The sequence below is a fragment of the Triticum dicoccoides genome, chromosome 7A (genome assembly GCF_002162155.2).
Source record: "Triticum dicoccoides isolate Atlit2015 ecotype Zavitan chromosome 7A, WEW_v2.0, whole genome shotgun sequence".
Classification (NCBI taxonomy): Eukaryota; Viridiplantae; Streptophyta; class Magnoliopsida; order Poales; family Poaceae; genus Triticum; species Triticum dicoccoides.
Genome location: NC_041392.1, coordinates 161,494,576 through 161,518,993, shown reverse-complemented (window position 1 = coordinate 161,518,993; position 24,418 = coordinate 161,494,576).

Sequence of the window (24,418 nt, the reverse complement as noted above, 5' to 3'; positions counted from 1 at the left end):
GATTTTATAGCATGTACCCGGATGTTGTGAATATTGATGGACTGGAGTCAGAAAACATATTTAGCTTCATGTTTCTTTCTGTGATTTTTTATCATAAACATCTGAATCTCTGGATTGCAGTATGGAAATGTGATATAAATTATGAAGCATCTACCTGGGGTCTGGCCAAGGAAAATTATATGCTAAGCCGCATTTCATAAGCCACAAATGCATACTACATAATCTCTGATGTGAATACTAAGTAAGAAACAAAATCATATAATTTTCTAAACTAAAATCTAGTGGAGTTGCTATGGTTGGAACATTATGTTTTGTTTTTATTCCATGTGATGAAACAAAACATGTACTCTCGGTGGTAGTTTTACTCAACTCTTGTGTGGCCCTGGCAGAACACATTATTGTCGTTATCTTCTTTATCAAACTGACTTATGTCACATCCATCATCGACTTTGCTGTGTTGTTCAAAGAAATATGTATACCTGTTGTTCAACTTGGATGCAATTTTTCCGCACATCCATTTATTTTAAAAATAAATTTGGTTATTATTTCAGGTTAAGGCAATCAGAGCTCTTCAATTCTTCCCTACCATTAAGGATCCTAAGGGCAAGACGAGCTTTGTTTGAGGTACTACTCTTTTTACTACTGTACAACACAGTTGACATAGAGAAATGGTTCATGGATTATAATGTTTCTTGTGATTCTGCAGGTTTTACAGCGTATTTTGATGTTCACTGATGTTGTTAAAAAATCAGAAAGAATAATGCCTCACTTGCTTTCTTGTTGAAGCTCTTGCTCTAGTGGGTTTATCTTCTCGCTTATGTCCTGGATTACACCAATATGTGACTCTCTTTCTCTGAATTATTGATACACAACGTGCTGCCTATAGGTGCAGATGTTGACACCTTCTTACTGTAGGTGTGCCTTTCACATGTTTGTTGAGATGTTTCATCACGTCAAAACAAAAAACCTGGCCTTATGAAATTCCATCAAAATAGCTTAGTGATTGCTACTGCAAGGTGTACATGTAAGTCCTCCAAGATCCCACATCCTACTTAATTAATTGTGTGCATGAAGTATTTTAGCTTTTAAAAACTAAGGTGACTTCTTACTATTATGTATATGCGTGCAGTAGTTCAACTTCCATACACTAATTAAGATTACAAAAGAAATAGAAATGCTTCTAATTTGCGCTGAAGATGTTAAATATGAAATTGTTGGAGGATATGTGCTAGGATTTTATACTTAAGCAATGCTTTTTGTTTCATGGTGATACCTTTTTTGTTCCTCTATATTGAGCATATATAAAATGCAATCTGTACAAGATGAGCAATTGAAAAAAAGGAACTTCAGACTTTGGCTTGTAACTTAACAACCTTGCATTGCTTCAATACACTACTAGAGTGGCCATCACCTGTTGTTCATATGTTCTGATTCGGCTTGTACCTTAATAACCCTGAAGTAATTTTTAAGCCATGTATAGACTAAATTTGTAGTTCTTGTGCAAGCCGATGAGGTTTGCTACACATGCGCAAGCCTTGTTCCTACTATTGTCACCTTGTATAAATATATACTAGTTCATTTCATTTCATTATTGTTTCCTGTTATAAATAATAGTACTATGCAAATATTGTTTACTATTTGTCATCCCTTTAAGATGTACTTGTAGCATAAACAATAACTTTCATGTCGTTGCTCGTCGACCTAGTTGTCGTAAACTTCAAATGTTCATGTGTCAACAAGTTTACACATCATGGAGGGATATTGTTTGTTAGTGATGCCATTTTGTTGGCCTTTATATGGCCTCAACTACTTCTGCCATTGTACTTGGAGTTCTATGATCTGTGTTTTGTTACTTTGTCATTTGACTTTCATTCACACACTTTTCCTTTGGATTAATTTTAAGCAACCTCCTGTCTACTCTTCTTTTATAGTAGATACAATGTTATTCTCATTTGTAGACACTATAAGATTTAAGAATTTTGGACATGTAATTCATTTTTATATTTTGGACAGCGGGCTACTTGGTGCTGGACATCACAATCAGCCACGACATGATAGTTGCCATCAAGAGCGCCGACCGCATGAGCCTGAGTAACAGCCTCAATATTTTATATGTTTTGATGATGTAAAATTGATTGTACTTATTCCTAACCCTAATGTGTGATATATTTTGTCAATCTGTGTTGTAAGACATAATTTCATAGAGGATTTTGTAAACTACTATGCTGTATATGCATACGGATGGTTGCATGCCGGATAAACTATATAATGTCTGGAACTTTGCAAATACTTTTTGTTGGACCAACAGGATTTGGGTATCAAATTATGCTAAAAATGTACTGTGTCAAAGTCTGGCCAAAAGAAATGGGGTCGACCAAATTTAAATTGCGCTTTAAATTGTGCCTAAATCCATGACGACTTTTGTGACGAAAAATAGTATCCATGTAGCCAGCCACGTCACTTGAATTGTCAACTGAAAATCCGACGTGGCGTTAGTCTATGACGGATTTGTTCCGTCACCAAGGTTTGGGCCTGGGCGGGCCTGGGGCAGATCCATGACGGTCAAGAACCGTCAAGGAAAGCACAATATCAATTTATGATGCGATATACATGATGGATTTCAAATCCGTCAAGGATGGCACCCATGACAGTTTTTCCTTAATCTGTGACGGACAAGATCCGTCATGTATTAACATATTTCTTGTAGTGTGAAAACCGGACCGAAAAATAAACCAGGATGAACTGGCGGGTCGGCGGTTACCGGCGGTTTTATTCACGGTTCTCGGATGTTCGTCGGTGGCGACGGCAGTTCAGGCGGCAGCGACGTTCTCCAGGGGCAGCGACCGGTGGCGCGGCGGCAGCAGGCGGCGGCGGTGCGGGCAAGGTGGCGGCGCTGGTGGAGAGCTTCGGGCGGAGGCAATGCACGGCTTTGGCGTGCGGCAGCGGGCAGCGGCGGCGCAGATCTCAACGGCGGCGGCGAGAAGAGGGAGGCGGGGCCGCGCTATTTAAGGGGAGGGGAGGAGGGCTTGGAGAAGGGGCGAGGTTGAGGCGGTGGAGGAGAACGGAGCGGAGACGGCGGCACCAGCGTGCTCGGGCGGGACTGCGCCCGGGGTCGGAGACGAGCGGGGCGCGCGGGTGCGCTAGGCCGCAGCTGCGGTTGGCCTTGGGCCGGCCCAGTTGGCCCGTTCCAGAGAAGGTTTTTTTTATAAACATTTTTCCAGAAAAACAACGATAAGAAGAAAAGAAAAAAGACAAAATAAAAATACTATATAGGCATATAATATACCAAAATTTGCAGAAAAAGTTTTTCTACAACATGGACATTTTTATAATGCCAAATAAAATCCACACAAATTCAGATAGTTTAAATAGTGCTACTGGTTTAATAAAATCCAATAAAAATCATTTTAAAAATACCAAAATTAGTTCAAATTTATTTCTCTCCAATTTTCTTATGTAGGGAATCATGTTACCCTATTTTCCATATATTTTATTTTTGGAGAAAAATAATTTGAATAAAACTCAAATAACTCCAAATTGATAATAAATTCAAAAGAACTTTAAATTTAATTCTTTGAAACTCCCAACTCATATTTCATATTTTTTGAAGAAGTCATTTTATCTTCGCTCGTGAAAATCATTGAGTTGCATAAATTTCCTGGGTTGGAAATATTTTCCAAATAAAATTCAAATATTTTCAACACCCCTTGTCATTTAAATAATGGAAGAAGTCATGTCATCTTCTCTCCAGGGTTTTGTGATGAAAAAGTATTTGAATTCACGGAGAGCATAAATGCAAAAATGAAAATTTGGGAAAGTCCTTTTATTCCCTCTCATTTAACTTTCAAAAAGTTTTGAATTTCACTCACTTTCAGTCAATCAATCAATCAACCAAATCTATCTATTTATTATAACATTCCAAAATTTAGAATTTTGGGATGTTATAGTGCCTATTTGAGAGTTTCGTAGAAAAGGAATACCAAACGGAATCCAAATAGAATGAAACCTTTGCGATGATCTTTCTTGGACCGAAAGCAAACCAGAAGACTTGGAGTTGAAGTATGGAACGTCACGAGGCGGCCACGAGGCAGGAGGGCACACCCCCACCCTCGTGGGCCCCTTGTAGCTCCATCAACGTACTTCTTTCGCCCATATATCCTCTTATACCCTAGATCGATCGCAGAGAGCCACGAAACCACTTTTCCACTGCCGCAACCTTTTGTACCCATGAGATCCCATCTTGGGGCCTCTTCCGGCAATCTACCAAAGGGAGAATCAATCACGGAGGGCTTGTACATCAACACCATAGCCTCTCCAATGAAGCATGAGTAGTTTACCACAGACCTTCGGGTCCATATTTATTAGCTAGATGGCTTCTTCTCTCCCTTTGATTCTCAATACAAAGTTCTCCTCGATGTTCTTGGAGATCAATTCGATGTAATACTCTTTTGTGGTGTGTCTGCCGAGATCCGATGAATTGTGGGTTTATGAACAAGATTATCTATGAATATTATTCGGTTCTTCTATGAATTCTTATATGCATGATTTGATATCTTTGCAAGTATCTTTGAATTATAGGTTTAGTTTGGCCTACTAGATTGATCTTTCTTGCAATGGGAGAAGTGCTTAGCTTTGGGTTCAATCTTGCGGTGTCCTTTCCCAATGAAAGTAGGGGCAGAAAGGCACGTATTGTATTGTTGCCATCGAGGATAAAAAGATGGGGTTTATATCATATTGCTTGAGTTTATCCCTCTACATCATGTCATCTTGCTTAAAGCATTACTCTGTTCTCATGAACTTAATACTCTAAATGCATGCCGGATAGCGGTCGATGTGTGGAGTAATAGTAGTAGATGCAGAATCATTTCGATCTACTGGACACGCATGTGATGCCTATATTCATGATCATTGCCTTAGATATTCTCATAACTATGTGCGCTTTTCTATGAATTGCTCGGCAGTAATTTGTTCACCCACCGTAATACATGCTATCTTGAGAGAAGCCACTAGTGAAACCTATGGTCCCCGGGTCTCTTTCTTATTATATTGCATCTCTTTTATTTTCACCGCATCTCGTTTACTATTTTGCAATCTTTACTTTCCAATCTATACAACAAAAATACCAAAAATATTTACTTTACCATCTTTACCAGACATCACTTTTGCGAGTGACCATGAAGGGATTGATAGCCCCTTTATCGGGTTGGTTGCAAGGTTCTTGATTGTTTGTGCAGGTACTAGGTGACTTGTGCGTTGTCTCGTACTGGATTGATACCTTGGTTCTCAAAAACCAAGGGAAATGCTTACGCTACTTTGCTGCATCACCCTTTCCTCTTCAAGGGAAAACCAACGCATGCTCAAGAGGTAGCAAGAAGGATTTCTGGCACCGTTGCCAGGGAGATCTATGCCAAGTGAAGACATACAAAGTACCCATCATAAACTCTTCTCCCTCGCATTACATGATTTGCCATTCGCCTCTTGTTCTCCTCTCCCCCACTTCTAAAATGATTTTTGAAAACCTTCGGCTTTTCTCCGCCTCTCTTTCGTTCGTCTTTTTCGTTTGCCCTTATGTCTTACTTGGATTGTTTGCTCGTTTGCTTGGTATAATTGTGTGTTTATTGCAAATCAGAACCAAAACTTATGGATCCTCATCCATTGCTAATCTTTTTAAGAGATCCAATTATGTACCAATTGCTAGTGAGTTGAGTGCACAAGATTATCTTTATGAAGTTTTTTTTGAAATCCGTGAATCTGAAAATTGTGATGAAGTGCTTTATGAAGTGATTCACGATAGATCTTTGAATAAAAAGCATGATTACAATGATGTTATTATAAATTCTATTAATATAAAATGTGCTAATAATATGCAAAACCCTAAGCTTGGGGATGCTAATTTTGCTATGTCTACTACATGTTGCAATAATCATGATTGGGGTGATTCTTCTTATAATCTTAAAAGTTTATTTAAGCCCCATGATGAATATGAGATTGATAATAATGTTTGCAATAACATTGTAAGTGGGTTTGGAAGATTTCAACTTTAGATCCCACATATTTGGATAACGTTCAATGTTATGAAGTTTTTGATAAAGGTGGGTACAGAGGTCATGACTTTATTTTATGATAATCCCACTATTTTGGAAGAGTGTCAACTTTGCATGCATGTGGATCATGAAGAGAAATTTTTATGTGATAGCTATATTGTTGAATTTGATTATGATCCTACATGTAATTATTATGAGAGAGGAAAATATGGTTGTTATGTTGAAATTGCTATTATTTCTTTCTCCTTCCTTGCAAATGCTAGTTTCTGCTTGTCTTGATAATTTGTTTGCTTATATAATGCCTATGAATAGGAAGTATGTTTGACTTAGATGTGATTTTCATATGCTTCATGATGCTCCCTTCGTGTTTCAATTGCTATCTTTCATGTGAGCATCATTAAAATTATAGATACCTAGCTAGGGGCGTTAAACAATAGCGCTTGTTGGGAGGCAACCCAATTTTTTTGTTCCTTGCTTTTTTTCCTGAGTAATAATAATTCATATAGCCTCTGTTATGATTGTGTTTTTATGTTTTCATTTGTGTTTGTGCCAAGTAAAGCCTTTAGGATCTTCTTGGGTGATTGTTGTTTGATCTTGCTGATAAAAACAGAAAGTATGCGCTCACGAAAATAATTTTCATTTTTACCAGAGAGCGATAAAATACACAATCAATTTGCAGTAGATCAATATACAAATTTCTCAGGTCTTCCTAATTTTTTCAGAATTTTTGGAGTTACATAAGTATTCGAAACCTCCAGATTGCTACAGACTTTTCTGTTTTTGACAGATTCTGTTTTTCGTGTGTTGTTTGCTTATTTTGAAGCATCTATGGCTAGTATCGGTGGGTATGAACCATAGAGAAGTTGGAATACAGTAGGTTTAACACCAATATAAATAAAGAATGAGTTCATTACAATACCTTAAAGTGGTGGTTTATTTTCTTATACTAACGGAGCTCATGAGATTTTCTGTTGAAGTTTTGTGTTGTGAAGTTTTCAAGTTTTTGGGTAAAGATTAGATGGATTTTGGAATAAGGAGTGGCAAGAGCCTAAGCTTGGGGATGCCCAAGGCACCCCAAGGTAAAATTCAAGGACAACCAAAAGCCTAAGCTTGGGGATTCCCCGGAAGGCATCCCCTCTTTCGTCTTTGTCTTTCGGTAACTTTACTTGAGGCTATATTTTTATTCACCACATGATATGTGTTTTGCTTGGAGCGTCTTGTATGATTTGAGACTTTTCTTTTTTGTTTACCACAATCATCCTTGCTATACACACCTTTTGGTAGAGACACACATGAATCGGAATTTATTAGAATACTCTATGTGCTTCACTTATATCTTTCGAGCTAGATAATTTTGCTCTAGTGCTTCACTTATATCTTTTTAGAGCACGGTGGTGGTTTTATTTTATAGAAATTACTGATCTCTCATGCTTCAATTATATTATTTTGAGAGTCTTTTAGAACAGCATGGTAATTTTCTTTGGCTATAAAATTAGTCCTAATATGATGGGCATCCAACATGGGTATAATAAAAACTTTCATATAAAGTGCATTGAATACTATGAGAAGTTTGATTCCTTATGATTGTTTTGAGATATGAAGATGGTGATATTAGAGTCATGCTAGTTGAGTAGTTGTGAATTTGAGATATACTTGTGTTAAAGTTTGTGATTCCCGTAGCATGCACGTATGGTGAATCGTTATGTGATGAAGTTGGAGCATGATTTATTTTTTGATTGTATTCATTATGAGTGGAGGTCGGGGACGAGCGATGGTCTTTTCCTATCAATCTACCCCCCCCCCCCCTAGGAGCATGCGTGCAGTACTTCGTTTTGGTAATTAATAGATTTTTGCAATAAGTATGTGAGTTCTTTATGACTAATGTTGAGTCCATGGATTATACGCACTCTCACGCTTCCACCATTGCTAGCCTCTCTAGTACTGTGCAACTTTCGCCGGTACCATAAACCCACCATTTACCTTCCTCAAAACAGCCACCATTCCTACCTATTATGGCATTTCCATAGCCATTCCGAGATATATTGCCATGCAACTTTCCACCGCTTCGTTTATTATGACACGCTCCATTGTCATATTGCTTTGCATGATCATGTAGTCGACATCGTATTTGTGGCAAAGCCACTATTCATAGTTTTTCATACATGTCACTCTTGATTCATTGCACATCCCGGTACACCGCCGGAGGCATTCACATAGAGTCATATTTTGTTCTAGGTATTGAGTTGTAATTCTTGAGTTGTAAGTAAATAAAGTGTGATGATCATCATTATTAGAGCATTGTCCCTGTGAGGTAAGGATGATGAAGACTATGATTCCCCCACAAGTTGGTATGAGACTCCGGACTAAAAAGAAAAAAAGAAAAAAAAGAGGCCATAAAAAGAGAAAAGGCCCAAATAAAAAAATGAGAGAAAAAGAGAGAAGGGACAATGCTACTATCCTTTTTCCACACTTGTGCTTCAAAGTAGCACCATGATCTTCATGATAGAGAGTCTCCTATTTTGTCACTTTCATATACTTGTGGGAATTTTTCATTATAGAACTTGGCTTGTATATTCCAGTGATGGGCTTCCTCAAAATGCCCTAGGTCTTCGTGAGCAAGCGAGTTGAATGCACACCCACTTAGTTTCTTTTTGAGCTTTCATACACTTATAGCTCTAGTGCATCCGTTGCATGCCAATCCCTACTCACTCACATTGATATCTATTGATGGGCATCTCCATATCCCGTTGATACACCTAGTTGATGTGAGACTATCTTTTCCTTTTTGTCTTCTCCAAAACCACCATTCTATTCCACCTGTAGTGCTATGTCCATGGCTCACGCTCATGTGTTGCGTGAAGATTGAAAAAGTTTGAGAACATCAAAAGTATGAAACAATTGCATGGCTTGTCATCGGGGTTGTGGATGATTTAAATATTTTGTGTGATGAAGATAGAGCATAGCCAGACTATATGATTTTGTAGGGATAGCTTTCTTTGGCCATGTTATTTTGAGAAGACATGATTACTTTGTTGGTATGCTTGAAGTATTATTTTTTTATGTCAATATTAAACTTTTGTTTTGAATCTTTCGGATCTTAACATTCATGCCACAATATAGAAAATTACATTGATAATTATGTTAGGTAGCATTCCACATCAAAAATTTTGTTTTTATCATTTACCTACTCGAGGACGAGCAGGAATTAAGATTGGGGATGCTTGATATGTCCCCAACATATCCATAATTTTTGATTATTTCATGATATTATATTATCTATTTTGGATGTTTAATGGGCTTTAATATGCTATTTTATATTATTTTTGGGACTAACCTATTAACTGGAGGCCCAGTGCTAGTTTCTATGTTTGCCTATCATAGATTTTCGCAGAAAAGGAATACCAAATGGAATGAAACTTTCGCGATAATCTTTCTTGGACCGAAAGCAAACTAGAAGACTTGGAGTTGAAGCCTGGAACACCACGAGGCAGGAGGGTGCGCCAAGGGAGGTAGGCGCGCCCCCATCCTCATGGGCCCCTCGTAGCTCTATCGATGTACTTGTTTCGCCTATATATGCTCTTATACCCTAGATCGATCACAAAGAGCCACGAAACCTGTTTTCCAGCACTGCAACCTTCTAGCGATCTGCCAGAGGGGGAATCAATCACGGAGGGCTTCTACATCAACACCATAGCCTCTCCCATGAAGCGTGAGTAGTTTACCATAGACCTTCGGGTCCATAGTTATTAGCTAGATGGCTTCTTCTCTCTCTTTGATTCTCAATACAAAGTTCTTCTCAATGTTCTTGGAGATCTATTCGATGTAATACTCTTTTTTGGTCTGTTTGTTGAGATCCGATGAATTGTGGGTTTATGGACAAGATTATCTATGAATATTATTTGGTTCTTCTCTGAATTGTTATATGCATTATTTGATATCTTTGCAAGTCTCTTCGAATTATCGGTTTAGTTTGGCCTACTAGATTGATCTTTCTTGCAATGGCCGAAATGCTTAGCTTTGGGTTCAATCTTGCAGTGTCCTTTCCCAGTGAAAGTAGGGGCATCAAGGCACGTATTTTATTGTTGCCATCGAGGATAAAAAGATGGGGTTTATATCATATTGCTTGAGTTTATCCCTCTACATCATGTCATCTTGCTTAAATCATTACTCTATTCTTATGAACTTAATACTCTAGATGCATGCTGGATAGCGGTCTGTGGAGTAATAGTAGTAGATGCAGAATCTTTTCGATCTACTTGACACAGACGTGATGCCTATATTCATGATCATTGCCTTAGATATTCTCATAACTATGCACTTTTCTAGCAATTGCTCGGCAGTAATTTGTTCACCCACCATAATACATGCTACCTTGAGAGAAGCCACTAGTGAAACCAATGGCCCCTGGGTCTCTTTCTTATTATATTGCATCTCTTTTATTTAGATCGCATCTCATTTACTATTTTGCAATCTTTACTTTCCAATCTATACAACAAAAATACCAAAAATATTTACTTTACTATCTTTATCAGATCTCACGTTTGCAAGTGACCATGAAGGGATTGACAACCCCTTTATCGCGTTGGTTGCAAGGTTCTTGCTTGTTTGTGCATGTACTAGGTGACTTATGTGTTGTCTTGTACTGGATTGATACCTTGGTTCTCAAAAACTGAGGGAAATACGTACGCTACTTTGTTGCATCACCCTTTCCTCTTCAAGGGAAAACCAACACATGCTCAAGAGGTAGCAGTTTTATACAGACTTATGGTGAAGCGTGTATTTACAAGAAAGTGAGTGGGAGCTCTGTTTATGATATTATATGTGGATGACATATTGTTGATTGGAAATGATATAGAATTTCTGGATAGCACAAAAGGATACTTGAATATGAATTTTTCAATGACCATGGTGAAGCTGCTTACATATTAGGCATCAAGATCTATAGAGATAGATCAAGACGCTTGATAAGTTCTTCAATGAGTACATACCTTGACAAAATTTTGAAGGTGTTCAAAATGGATCAGTCAAAGAAAGAGTTCTAGCCTGTATTGTAAGGTGTGAAGTTGAGTAAGACTCAAAGCCTGACCACGACAGAAGATAGGGAGAGAATGAAAGTCATTCCCTATGACACAGCCATAGGTTCTATAAAAGCATGCCCTACTGTGTACCAGACCTATAGTGTACCTTGCCATGAGTTTGGCAGGGGGGTACAATAGTGATCTAGGTGTAGATCCGTGGACAATGGTCAAAATTATCCTTAGTTACCTAAGAAGAGTATGGAAATATTTCTCAGTTATGGAGGTGATAAAAGTTCGTCGTAAAGGGTTACGTTGATGCAAGCTTTGACACCGATTTAGATGAATCTAAGTCTCAATCTGGATACATATTGAAAGTGGGAGCGATTAGCTAGAGTAGCTCCATGTAGAGCATTTGTCGACATAGAAATTTGCAAAATACATACAGATCTAAATGTGACAGGCCCGTTGACTAAACTTCTCTTAGTACTCTTTGGGTGTTAATCACATGTCGATGTGAACTCTTTAGGTGTTGGTCACATGGCGATGCGAACTATGGGTGTTAATCACATGGCGATGTGAACTAGATTGTTGATTCTAGTGCTAGTGGGAGACTGATGGAAATATGCCCTAGAGGCGATAATAAAATGGTTATTATTATATTGCCTTAATCATGATAAATGTTTATTATTCATGCTAGAATTTTATTGACCAAAAACTTAAATATATGTGTGGATACATAAACAAATACAGTGTCCCTAGTGAGAGTCTACTAGACTAGCTCGTTGATCAAAAGATGGTTAAAGTTTCCTATCCATAAACATGAGTGATGTGATGGAGAAGATGTGATAACGGGATCACGTCATTTGATAACGGGATCACGTCATTAGGAGAATGATGTGATGGAGAAGACCCATCTGTTAGCTTAGCATATGATCGTTCAGTTTATTGCTATTATCACTACTGCAGGATGCTGCTAACGCGACACTACAATCAGAGACCCTTCAAGAAACTGTGTGCATTGCAATAATCGCAAACGGTGCTGTATGAAAACCGTCGGAAATGTATAAAACATTTGCGATGACGGATGCATCAAACACGGTTCAGGTTTTATTTGCGTGTCTGATGAAGGGAATATAGTTCACTTCAATGAACTATTGGCGATGAGGAGGAACAAAAGAAACGAGAAGCCAGATGAAGGCGTGTGCGATACACATCATATGGTTCACTCAAATGAACTGTTTGTGATTAGGACACACAAAAGAAAAGGTTAGCCAGATCAAAGGTATGTGCGATATATGGCATGCGGTTCACTCGGATGAACTGTTTGCGTTGAGACATGAGAACATAAGCGGTTCAAATGAACAAGATGTGTGTGATACGAGGCAAACAGGTCTGTGATCGGAGACTGTCGGATTTCGGGTTCCGGCAAAACCCTTGAGGTTCGAACACTGGGGTGCGGACGAAGATCTCTCCTCCCTCTAGCTCACTTCCTCACCGCAATCTCAAGGGTTAGCGCATTAAACTCGCAGAACAAAGGGACACAAGGTTTATACTGGTTCGGGCCACCGATGTGGTGTAATACCCTACTCCAGTGTGGTGTGGTGGATTGCCTCTTAGGCTGAGGATGAACAGTTACAAGGGAAGAACAACCTCCTGAGGAGAGGTGCTCTTGTGCTTGGTGAGTTTGTGTGGTTGCCTTGGTGGAATGGATCCGGTCCAAGATGAGATCCCCCTCTACGGTGGTGGCTAGTCCTATATATAGAGGCCCGGGTCCTCTTCCCAAATATTAGACGGGAAGTATCCCACAATGGCCAATTTGAAGGGGGGCAGCTAGTACAAGCTATCCTGACAAAAGATGGTCTTCGCCTGCCAAAGGCTCTGGTGGTGACACCATCCTGGGCTCCACGGTGACCTATGTCCCGCCATCCTGCTGGTATTGGTCTCGTTGCACCGATATGGAAGCATTTGCTTGCTGCCTCGGGACTCCTCGCATGTGCTTGCCTCTTTAGCACCAAAGAGGAAACAAGGACACTTCACGCGCTGGCGCCCGCCTGGCGCCCACCTGGCCCTGGTCGTCATGGCTTGCGTCACAGGAACCTCGCGAGGCGCCCCTTGCATTGATCTCTCCGCCCCTCGCGAGCCACCCTGGTCAGGCCGCCCCCAAGGAGGTCTTCCGTTGTCCGGCTCGCGAGGCTTGGCCCCTCGCGAGGGTCTTGAGTGTTTGCTGGTGAAGTTGGGCCATACGGGGCCGCTGACAGAGCCACGTCGTGGGCCGCAGGCAGGCAAGTCTGGGGACCGCCGTTCCCAGGACGCCGACAGTAGCCCCCGGGCCCAAGGCGTGCTCGGACTTGGCTTCGAGGCGAAGCCAAAGGGCAAGTGCGGAGCGCTGCAGGCCCCAAGAGCCTGCGGACTCGGTTGACGCATGGTGATTGATGGGACGTGTGCGTCTCCTCTTCTCCATGCCGCCTCGGCAACTGCCCAACTTGACGAGTCCCTGCTGCCTGTAGAAAAATGTCATTATTACCTTAGATCATGGAGGCGGGCAGTTGGCCTCCTCTTGGCTATAAAGGGGAAGCGGGAGCAGAGCCCCCGCCACCCATCTCTTCCTTCACTCCTCCTGCTTCTTCCTCTTCCTTGCTTCCTTGCTAGCAGTGACACTTATGGCACCAGCGAAGAGGTTCTTGGCCATAGAGAAGGGCAAGGCCCGCTAGGAGGGGCCCGGCTCGCCGCCACCCAAGAGGGGGCGTGGTCACCCGCACAAGCACGCCGCGACCCCCACCGTGGCCCCTCGCGGCAGCGGTGGCGCCTCCCCACGCGGCGAGAGTCACCCAGGTCGTTGCAGTCCCGTCGATGAAGTGATGCGTGCCATGGTTGCGCGGTCTCGTCGGTCGCGCTTCCATTCAGCGGAGGTGATGCCGGAGTTCATTGTGTGGTCGGATAACCCGGCTGGAACCTGGCTTCAGCTCCCACGCTTCTTCGCCGGTGAACTACCGGCCACGGGTCCAGGCGGTCTCTGGCTGTAGGCGGACGGCTACTGCAGCAAGGCTTCATGGGTCGCGGTGGAAGTCTCCGGCACAGGTAATGCGACCCACGCTCGTGGCTGGCAGACGTTTGCTCACGCGCGTGGCCTGGGCAGGCAGTGTGCCCTCCACTTCAAGTACGATGGCGACGCGACCCTCTACGTGCGGGTATTCGTGGAAGATGGTCGCCGCGTCGGGTGCTGCCCCGAGGACAATGACGGCGACGAGGTGCTCGGCCTTGGCGATGGTTGTGACGAGGATGAAGGTGGCCTCGTCCTCGGCGCTGGCCGCGGCTCGTCCGGCTATGGCGGCTCCTCCTCCAGTGACAGCTCCAGCAGCGGCGGCTATGACCAGCTGATACGTCTCCAATGTATCTATAATTTTTGATTATTCCATGCTATTATATTATCTGTTTTGGATGTTAATGGGCTTTATTTTACACTTTTATATTATTTTTGGGACTAACCTACTAACCCAAGGCCCAGTGCAAATTGCTGTTTTTTTGCCTATTTCAGTGTTTCGCGGAAAAGGAATATCAAACGGAATCCAAATGGAATGAAACCTTCGAGAGAGTTATTTTTGGAACAAACGTTATCCAGAGGACTTGGAGTGGACGTCAAGAAATCAACAAGGAGTCCACGAGGCAGGGGGCGCGCCCTCCACCCTCGTGGGCCCCTCGTGGCTCAACCGACCTACTTCTTGCTCCTTTATATACTCATATACACCGAAAACAACCAGGAGCACCAGGAAACCCTATTTCCACCGCCACAACCTTCTGTACCCAAGAGATCCCATCTTGGGGCCTTTTCCGGAGCTCCACCGGAGGGGGCATCGATCACGGAGGGCCTCTACATCAACTCCATGGCCTCTTCGATGATGTATGAGTAGTTTACTTTAGACCTTCGGGTCGATAGTTATTAGCTAGATGGCTTCTTCTCTCTCTTTGAATCTCAATACAAAGTTCTCCTCGATCTTCTTGGAGATTTATTCGATGTAACACTTTTTGCGGTGTGTTTGTCAAGATCCGATGAATTGTGGGTTTATGATCAAGTCTATCTATGAAGAATATTTGATTCTTCTCTGAAATCTTTTATGTATGATTGGTTATCTTTGCAAGTCTCTTTGAATTATCAGTTTGATTTGGCCTACTAGATTGATCTTTCTTGCAATGAGAGAAGTGCTTAGCTTTGGGTTCAATCTTGCGGTGCTCGATCCCGGTGACAAAAAAGGAAATGACACGTATTGTATTGTTGCCATCGAGGATAAAAAGATGGGGTTTATATCATATTACTTGAGTTTATCCCTCTATATCATGTCATCCTACCTAATGTGTTACTCTGTTCTTATGAACTTAATACTCTAGATGCATGTTGGATAGCGGTCGATGTGTGGAGTAATAGTAGTAGATGCAGGCAGGAGTCGGTCTACTTATCATGGACGTGGTGCCTATATGCATGATCATGCCTAGATATTCTCATAATTATTCGCTTTTCTATCAATTGCTCAACAGTAATTTGTTCACCCACCGTAATACTTATGCTATCTTGAGAGAAGCCACTGGTGAAACCTATGGCCCCCGGGTCTATTCTCCATTATATTAATCTTCCGTAAACAAGCTATTTCTATTTCCTTTTATTTTGCTATTTTTATTTTTACTATTTATCATCAAAATACCAAAAATATCATCTTATCATCTCTATCAGATCTCACTCTCGTAAGTGACGGTAAAGGGATTGACAACCCTGTTATCGCGTTGGTTGCGAGGTTCTTATTTGTTTGTGTAGGCACGAGGGACTTGCGTGTGGCCTCCTACTGGATTGATACACTGGTTCTCAAAAACTGAGGGAAATACTTACGCTACTTTGCTGCATCACCCTTTCCTCTTCAAGGGAAAACCAACGCAGTGCTCAAGAGGTAGCAACAAGGATTTCTGGCGCCGTTGCCGGGGAGTCTACGCACAAGTCAAGACATACCAAGTACCCATCACAAACTCTTATCCCTCCATTACATTATTTTCCATTTGCCTCTCGTTTTCCTCTCCCCCACTTCACCCTTTCCGTTTTATTCGCCTTTTCCCATTTATTTTTCTTGTGCCATGGCCGATTCAGAAAGGGCTAAGGTTCCTCCCCCGGGTTTTACTCTGGATAGTCCCTATGTCCTCTCTAAGCTCATAAACAATGATGCTATGGAAAGACCTACCGGGGTTATCAATGAGAGTTTGAATAATTTTGATGAAGATGATCACAGGATCTTTTGTTATTTACTTGATGAATCTTTGAAAAATGCTTGGGATAGGCTATTAAGGATCCAAGCAAGCTATGTGCCCCAATATCAAATTGAGATATACCTGAAAAGCTTTTATATTGGTTTACCCTCTTCGTTCAAACAAGTTCTAGATTCTATTTTTGAAGAAGGTTTTCTGGAGGGGGATCCCATAGATACTTATGAAAAGATAAAAACTATATTTGGGCACCCCATGAGTGAGAAGGTGGAATCCATCTCTCTTTTCTGCTTTTACCAAAATGAAATTATTAAAGAAATGATGGCTAGTTTGCATGAAAATTTCCGTAATGTGCTTAATCTCTCTTCCCCCATTAATGGCCATGTGCTCTCTCAAAATAGAAAGATAAATGCTATAGAAAAGAAATTTTCTCTTTTCTTTCCCAATACCAAAGATGGCAATACCTAGATCTATCCTTGCTTTTATGCCTAGCTAGGGGCGTTAAACGATAGCGCTTGTTGGGAGGCAACCCAATTTTATTTTTGTTTCTTGCTTTTTGATTCTGTTTAGTAATAAATTATTCATCTAGACTCTGTTTAGATGTGGTTTTATGCTTTTAATTAGTGTTTTGTGCCAAGTAGAACCTTTGGGAAGACTTGGGGGAAGTCTTTGCGATCTTGCTGAAAAAAACAGAAACTTTAGCGCTCACGAGATTTGCTGCCATTTTTTACTTGAGAGTGATATTTAGTTAATTATTTTTTCAGATTATTAATAGATAAATTCCTCACATCCAGCAATTTATTTTAGAATTTTTGGGGTTCCAGAAGTATTCGAAACCTACAGATTACTACAGACTGTTCTGTCTTTGAAAGATTCTGTTTTTCGTGTGTTGTTTGCTTATTTTGATGAATCTATGGCTAGTAATAGAGTGTACGAACCATAGAAAAGTTTTAATGCAGTAGGTCTAACACCAATATAAATAAAGAATGAGTTCATTACAGTACCTTGAAGTGGTTGTTTGTTTTCTTTTACTAACAGAGCTCATGAGATTTTCTGTTTAAGTTTTGTGTTGTGAAGTTTTCATGTTTTGGGTAAAGATTTGATGGATTATGGAACAAGGAGAGGCAAGAGCCTAAGCTTGGGGATTCCCAAGGCACCCCAAGGTAAAATCCAAGGACAAACAAAATCCTAAGCTTGGGGATGCCCCGAAAGGCATCCCCTCTTTCGTCTTCATCCATCGGTAACTTTACTTGGACCTATATTTTTATTCACCACATGATATGTGTTTTGCGTGGAGCGTCTTGTATGCTGTGAGTCTTTGTTTTTTTAGTTTACCACAATCATTCTTCCTGTACACACCTTTTGGGAGAGACAACATGAATAGGAATTTATTAGAATACTCTATGTGCTTCACTTATATCTTTTGAGCTAGATAATTTTGCTCTAGTGCTTCGCTTATATCTTTTAGAGGACGATGGTGGTTTTATTTTATAGAAATTATTGATCTCTCATGCTTAATTTATATTATTTTGAGAGTCCTTTAGAACAGCATGGTAATTTGCTTTGGTTATGAATTTAGTCCTAATATGATAGGCATCCAAGATGGGTATAATAAAAACTATCATAAAAGTGCATTGAATACTATGAGAAGTTTGATACTTGATGATGTTGTGAGATATGGAGATGGTGATATTAGAGTCATGCTAGTTGAGTAGTTGTGAATTTGAGAAATACTTGTTCTAAAGTTTGTGATTCCCGTAGCATGCACGTATGGTGAACCGTTATGTGATGAAGTCGGAGCATGATTTATTTATTGATTGTCTATTTTATAAGTGGCGGTCGGGGACGAGCGATGGTCTTTTGCTACCAATCTATCCCCCTAGGAGCATGCGCGTAGTACTTTGTTTCGATAACTAATAGATTTTTGCAATAAGTATGTGAGTTCTTTATGACTAATGTTGAGTCCATGGATTATACGCACTCTCACCCTTCCACCATTGCTAGCCTCTCTAGTACCGCGCAACTTTCGCCGGTACCACAAACCCACCATATATCTTCCTGAAAATAGCTACCATACCTACCTATTATGGCATTTCCATAGCCATTCTGAGATAATTTCCATGCAACTTTCCACCGTTCCGTTATTATGACACGCTTCATCATTGGGATATTGCTTTGCATGATCATGTAGTTGACATCATATTTGTGGCAAAGCCACCATTCATAATTCTTTCATACATGTCACTCTTGATTCATTGCATATCCCGGTACACCGCCAGAGGCATTCACATAGAGTCATATTTTGTTCTAAGTATTGAGTTGTAATTCTTTGAGTTGTAAGTAAATAAAAGTGTGATGATCATCATTATTAGAGCATTGTCCCATGTGAGGAAAGGATGATGGAGGCTATGATTCCCCCACAAGTTGGGATGAGACTCCAGACGAAAAAAACAGGCCATAAAAAAGAAGGCCCAAATGAAAAAATGAGAGAAAAAGAGAGAAGGGACAATGTTACTATCCTTTTTCCACACTTGTGCTTCAAAGTAGCACCATGATCTTCATGATAGAGAGTCACATATGTTATCACTTTCATATACTAGTGGGAATTTATTATTATATAAGTTGGCTTGTATATTCCGATGATGGGCTTCCTCAAAATGTCGTAGGTCTTCGTGAGCAAGCGAGTTGGATGCACACCGACTTAGTTTCTTTTTGAGATTTCATACACTTATAGCTCTAGTGCATCCGTTGCATGGCAATCCCTACTCACTCACATTGATATCTATTGATGGGCATCTCCATATCCCATTGATACGCCTAGTTGATGTGAGACTATCTTCTCCTTTTTGTGTTCTCCACAACGACCATTCTATTCCACATATAGTGCTATGTCCATGGCTCACGCTCATGTATTACGTGAAGATTGAAAAAGTTTGAGAACATCAAAAGTATGAGACAATTGCTTCGCTTGTCATCGGGGTTGTGCATGATTTAAATACTTTGTGTGGTGAAGATAGAGCATAGCCTGACTATATGATTTTGTAGGGATAACTTTCTTTGGCCATGTTATTTTGAGAAGACATAATTTCTTAGTTAGTATGCTTGAAGTATTATTATTTTTATGTCAATATTAAACTTTTGTCTTGAATCTTTCCGATCTGAATATTCATGCCACAATAAAGATAGTTACATTGAGAAATATGCTAGGTAGCATTCCACATCAAAAATTCTGTTTTTATCATTTACCTACACGAGGACGAGCAGGAATTAAGCCTGGGGATGCTTGATATGTCTCCAACGTATCTATAATTTTTGATTCTTCCATGCTATTATATTATCTGTTTTGGATGTTAATGGGTTTTATTTTACACTTTTATATTATTTTTGGGACTAACCTACTAACCCAAGGCCCAGTGCAAATTGTTGTTTTTTTGCCTATTTTAGTATTTTGCAGAAAAGGAATATCAAATGGAATGAAACCTTCGGGAGAGTTATTTTTGGAACAAACGTGATCCAGAGGACTTGGAGTGGACATCAAGCAATCAACAAGGAGTCCACGAGGCAGGGGGCGCGCCTACCCCCTAGTCGCGCCCTCCACCCTCATGGGCCCCTCGTGCCTCAACCGACCTACTTCTTCCTCCTATATATACTCATATACCCTGAAAACAACCAGGAGCACCAGGAAACCCTATTTCCACCGCCGCAACCTTCTGTACCCAAGAGATCCCATCTTGGGGCCTTTTCCGGAGCTCCGCAGAGGGGGCATCGATCACGGAGGTCCTCTACATCAACTCCACGGCCTCTCTGATGATGTGTGAGTAGTTTACTTCAGACCTTTGGGTCCATAGTTATTAGCTAGATGGCTTCTTCTCTCTCTTTGAATCTCAATACAAAGTTCTCCTCGATCTTCTTGGATATCTATTCGATGTAACTCTCTTTGCGGTGTGTTTGTCAAGATCCGATGAATTGTGGGTTTATGATCAAGTCTATCTATGAACAATATTTGATTCTTCTCTGAAATCTTTTATGTATGATTGGTTATCTTTGCAAGTCTCTTCGAATTATTCGTTTGGTTTGGCCTACTAGATTGATCTTTCTTGCAATGGGAGAAGTGCTTAGCTTTGGGTTCAATCTTGCGGTGCTTTATCACAGTGACAGAAATGGAAATGACACATATTGTATTGTTGCCATCGAGGATAAAAAGATGGGGTTTATATCATATTGCTTGAGTTTATCCCTCTACATCATGTCATCTTACCTAATGCGTTACTCTGTTCTTATGAACTTAATACTCTAGATGCATGCTGGATAGCGGTCGATGTGTGGAGTAATAGTAGTAGATGCAGGCAGGAGTCGGTCTACTTGTCACAGACGTGATGCCTATATACATGATCATTCCTAGATATTCTAATAATTATTCGCTTTTCTATGGATTGCTCAACAGTAATTTGCTCACCCACTGTAATACTTATGCTATCTTGAGAGAAGCCACTAGTGAAACCTATGGCCCCCGGGTCTATTCTCCATTATATTAATCTTCCGTCAACAAGTTGTTTCTATTTCCTTCTGTTTTGCAATCTTTATTTTTACTATTTATCATAAAAATACCAAAAATATTATCTTATCATCTCTACCAGTTCTCACTCTCTTAAGTGACCATGAAGGGATTGACAACCAATTTATCATGTTGGTTGCGAGGTTCTTATTTGTTTGTGTAGGTACGAGGGACTTGTGTGTGGCCTCCTACTGGATTGATACCTTGGTTCTAAAAACTGAGGAAAATACTTACGCTACCTTGCTGCATCATCATTTCCTATTCAAGGGAAAACCAACGCAGTGCTCAAGAGGTAGCACCAGCCGCCATGCCGCCGTGCCCGTTTGACAGCGGGTCATCTCGTCGCCGCACTCCAGTGAAGCGTGAGGAGGGGTCTGGCTGAGCCCATGAGAGTGCCGTGGGCCCATCCTCGCGAGTTGCTTTGGGGGCACGCGCCACTTTTCTTTTGTTCTTTCCTTCCTTCATTTAAGAAGAAACAAGTATGGGCCCTGTAGGGGCGTGTAATGAACCATGATTTCCAAGTTGCTATGTTATGTTTATCGTCCCTGCATCGTGTTGTCGTACCAGCATTTTATGTAGGCGTGTGGAGATAACTTAGCTTGATGTGTATGAAGTAGTTTCCGCCTCGTGAGGCACACATTTCCCAGTGCCTGGTGAGGCCTCCTTTGCTCGGGAGGCGTCTACGAACTGCAAAAATTCGTTAGGAAACTCTTATTCTTCCGAATCCTGGTCGCAGGCGCCGCCGGCCACGACCCAGTGCTTCGTATCACGGTACCCGAGGGGCACGGATTGAGAGAGGCGCGCCAGCTTGCGGGCTCGGGCGAGGGTGCCTCACGAAGAACAGGAAAAATGCTTACGAGTGCACCTGTCCAGCCCCCTCGCCACTACTAGTAAAAGGGCTATAGATGATATGGACACTAATGGCGCACCAGACATGTGGTGCGCCACTACTATATAGCAATGGCGCACCATGTGTCGGTGCGCCATTAGTGTGATAGACACTAATGGCGCACCACACCCATTGTGCGCCACTACTAACTAGTAATGGTGCACCACTCACCACGTGCGCCACTACTATCATTTTTTTGCAAAAGTACTAATGGCGCACCACCAGCTGGTGCGCCATTAGTAACCAGGGTTACTAATGGCGCATTTGTAGGTGGTGCGCCATTAGTAACCTGGGACCAGCTAGATATTTTGGACAGCCACCTACACACTCACTTTCCCCACTTCATTCTCTCCACCTCCTCCTCCAAGCTTGTCTCGGCTGCCTCCTCCTCCTCACCTCATTTGCACCATAGATTCATCCAAATTAAGTGGTTAAATTACCTTTTTTGATACGTAAGTAAGGGGAAAGCTTTCTTTATGTTGTAGATCTACTTTTTTCTCCCTCCAACAACATGCACATGGACTTTTTATGGCCTAGCTAGATCTATGTATGTTTGTGGTGTTGCATATGTTTGTGGTGTTGCATATATGTTTGTGTTTGCAGGTACCGGTATTTGAAATGCGATAGTTGCCAATATTTTGCCGGAATGTTGATTCATTTCTGTTTCAGCGGGAATTTTGGCACTATGCATTCATTTTGGTCCTATTTTTAGGGAAAGTCATGCCAAATTTTTTCTTGGTTCTAAAATATCGTTTTGCTCTACCCCGCAGGCGAGCATGGTCCGCTTGATGATCGAAGGCATCGTGCATAGGTTTTTGAACTCCGCGAAGGCCGAGATACTTCAAAAGAATGAGACAGAGATAAGATGTCCGTGTCGAAGATGCAAGCTGAAGAGCCTTATTGCGGACCCGGATTCCAGGCAGGTGCGGGACCACCTGCTCTTTCATGGTTTCATGGATGGCTATCGGTGGCAAGGTGATGAAGATGACTATGAAGTCGTCCATGGGGGCTGGGCAAGAAATGAGGAAGGGCAGCAAGACAACCACCATGGTGAGGGCGGGCGAGAAGATGAAGAATCTCCAGGACATGATCACGACGGTGATGCTGTACATAGTCATTATCTAGAAGATGTCGGACATGGTGATGAGGAAGATGAAGATGCTGGAGCAGACGACAATGGACCATCGATGGGCTGCGTGCAGGACCCTCATATTCAAGAGCTGCTTCTCAAGCAAACAGATAACGCAAGAGCTGCCGCCTGAGAGAAAGCCAAGCTGGATCAACTGGAGATAGACGCGGTTACTCCATTGTATGAAGGATGCAGGCCCGAGGATATCCGCCTGAAAGTAACGCTCATGGCTCTGGAGATGAAGGTAAAACACAAAATGATCGACGCATGCTTCGACGAGAACATGTCATTCTGGCACGAAAGTCTTCCCAAGGGGAACAAGTGCCCGACCAGTTTCGAGGAGGCGAAGAAAATCGTGTGTCCTCTGGATTTACTGCACGTGAAATACCATGTGTGCATGAACAATTGCATCATTTATCGAGACGAGCACGCGGAGTCTACCATATGTCCGGTGTGCGGCGTCACTCGATACAAGAAGAGGAAGAAAGCTCCTCAAAAAGTGGTGTGGTACTTCCCGATCACTCCTCGTCTGCAGTGGTATTTCGCGGACCCTAAGCTAGCAAAGCTCCTGCGTTGGCACGCAGATACGGAGGAGAAGAAGCGAGAAGATGAAGCAAATGACCCGTAGATAAATAAAAAAGACAAGATGCTGAGTCACCCAAAGGATGCGAGCCAGTGGCAAGCGTTGAAGTTCGAACACCCAGAATTTGGGGACGATCCATGGAATATCGTGCTGGGCGTGAGCACCGATGGAGTCCATCCGTTTGGTAGCCAGAGAAGCACACATAGCACCTGGCCTGTGTTTGTGTGGATGTACAACCTTCCCCCTGGTTGTGCATGAAGAGGAAGTAGATTCACATGAGTATGCTAATTGAAGGGCCGAAACAACTAGGGAACGACATCAATCTGTATCTGGGGGCTGCTAAAAGAGGACCTAGACACGCTGTGGAAAACGCCAGCCAATATGTGGGACGCCGCAGAGAAAGAATATTTCCCTATGAGAGCTGCACTGCTCACGACGGTGCATGACTATCTCGGTTATGGATATCTCGCGGGGCAGGTGGTCCACGGATTTTCTGGATGCTTCAAGTGCATGAATGACACAACGTATCGCCAGCTAGATAGAGATCCCGGGTCTTTGAAAATCGTGTTCATGGGACATCGAAGGTGGCTTCGCAACGATGACCCATGGAGAAAACGCAAGGATTTGTACGATGGTGAAACTGAACTCCGAAGACGCCCGTGTACGAGGAGCGGCGAGGAAATAGACGAGCTGTTGAAAAATTGGAAAGACTAGTCGTGAACCCGTGCGCTTGCACGGACTAGTAATTTGAAAACCACGTAGTGAGTCATGTGTTTTTTTATGCATGATTTTTTAAAATCCATGATTTTTTATACTTGTACTGAAGGATGTTTTACTTTACCAAATATTTGGCTCTAGCTGTTAGAGCCATATTGACACTGACATGTTTATTGTTAATAACAATTAATACGTTGTAACTCGACATATTCATCATCAACACATATACATATGTATATTTC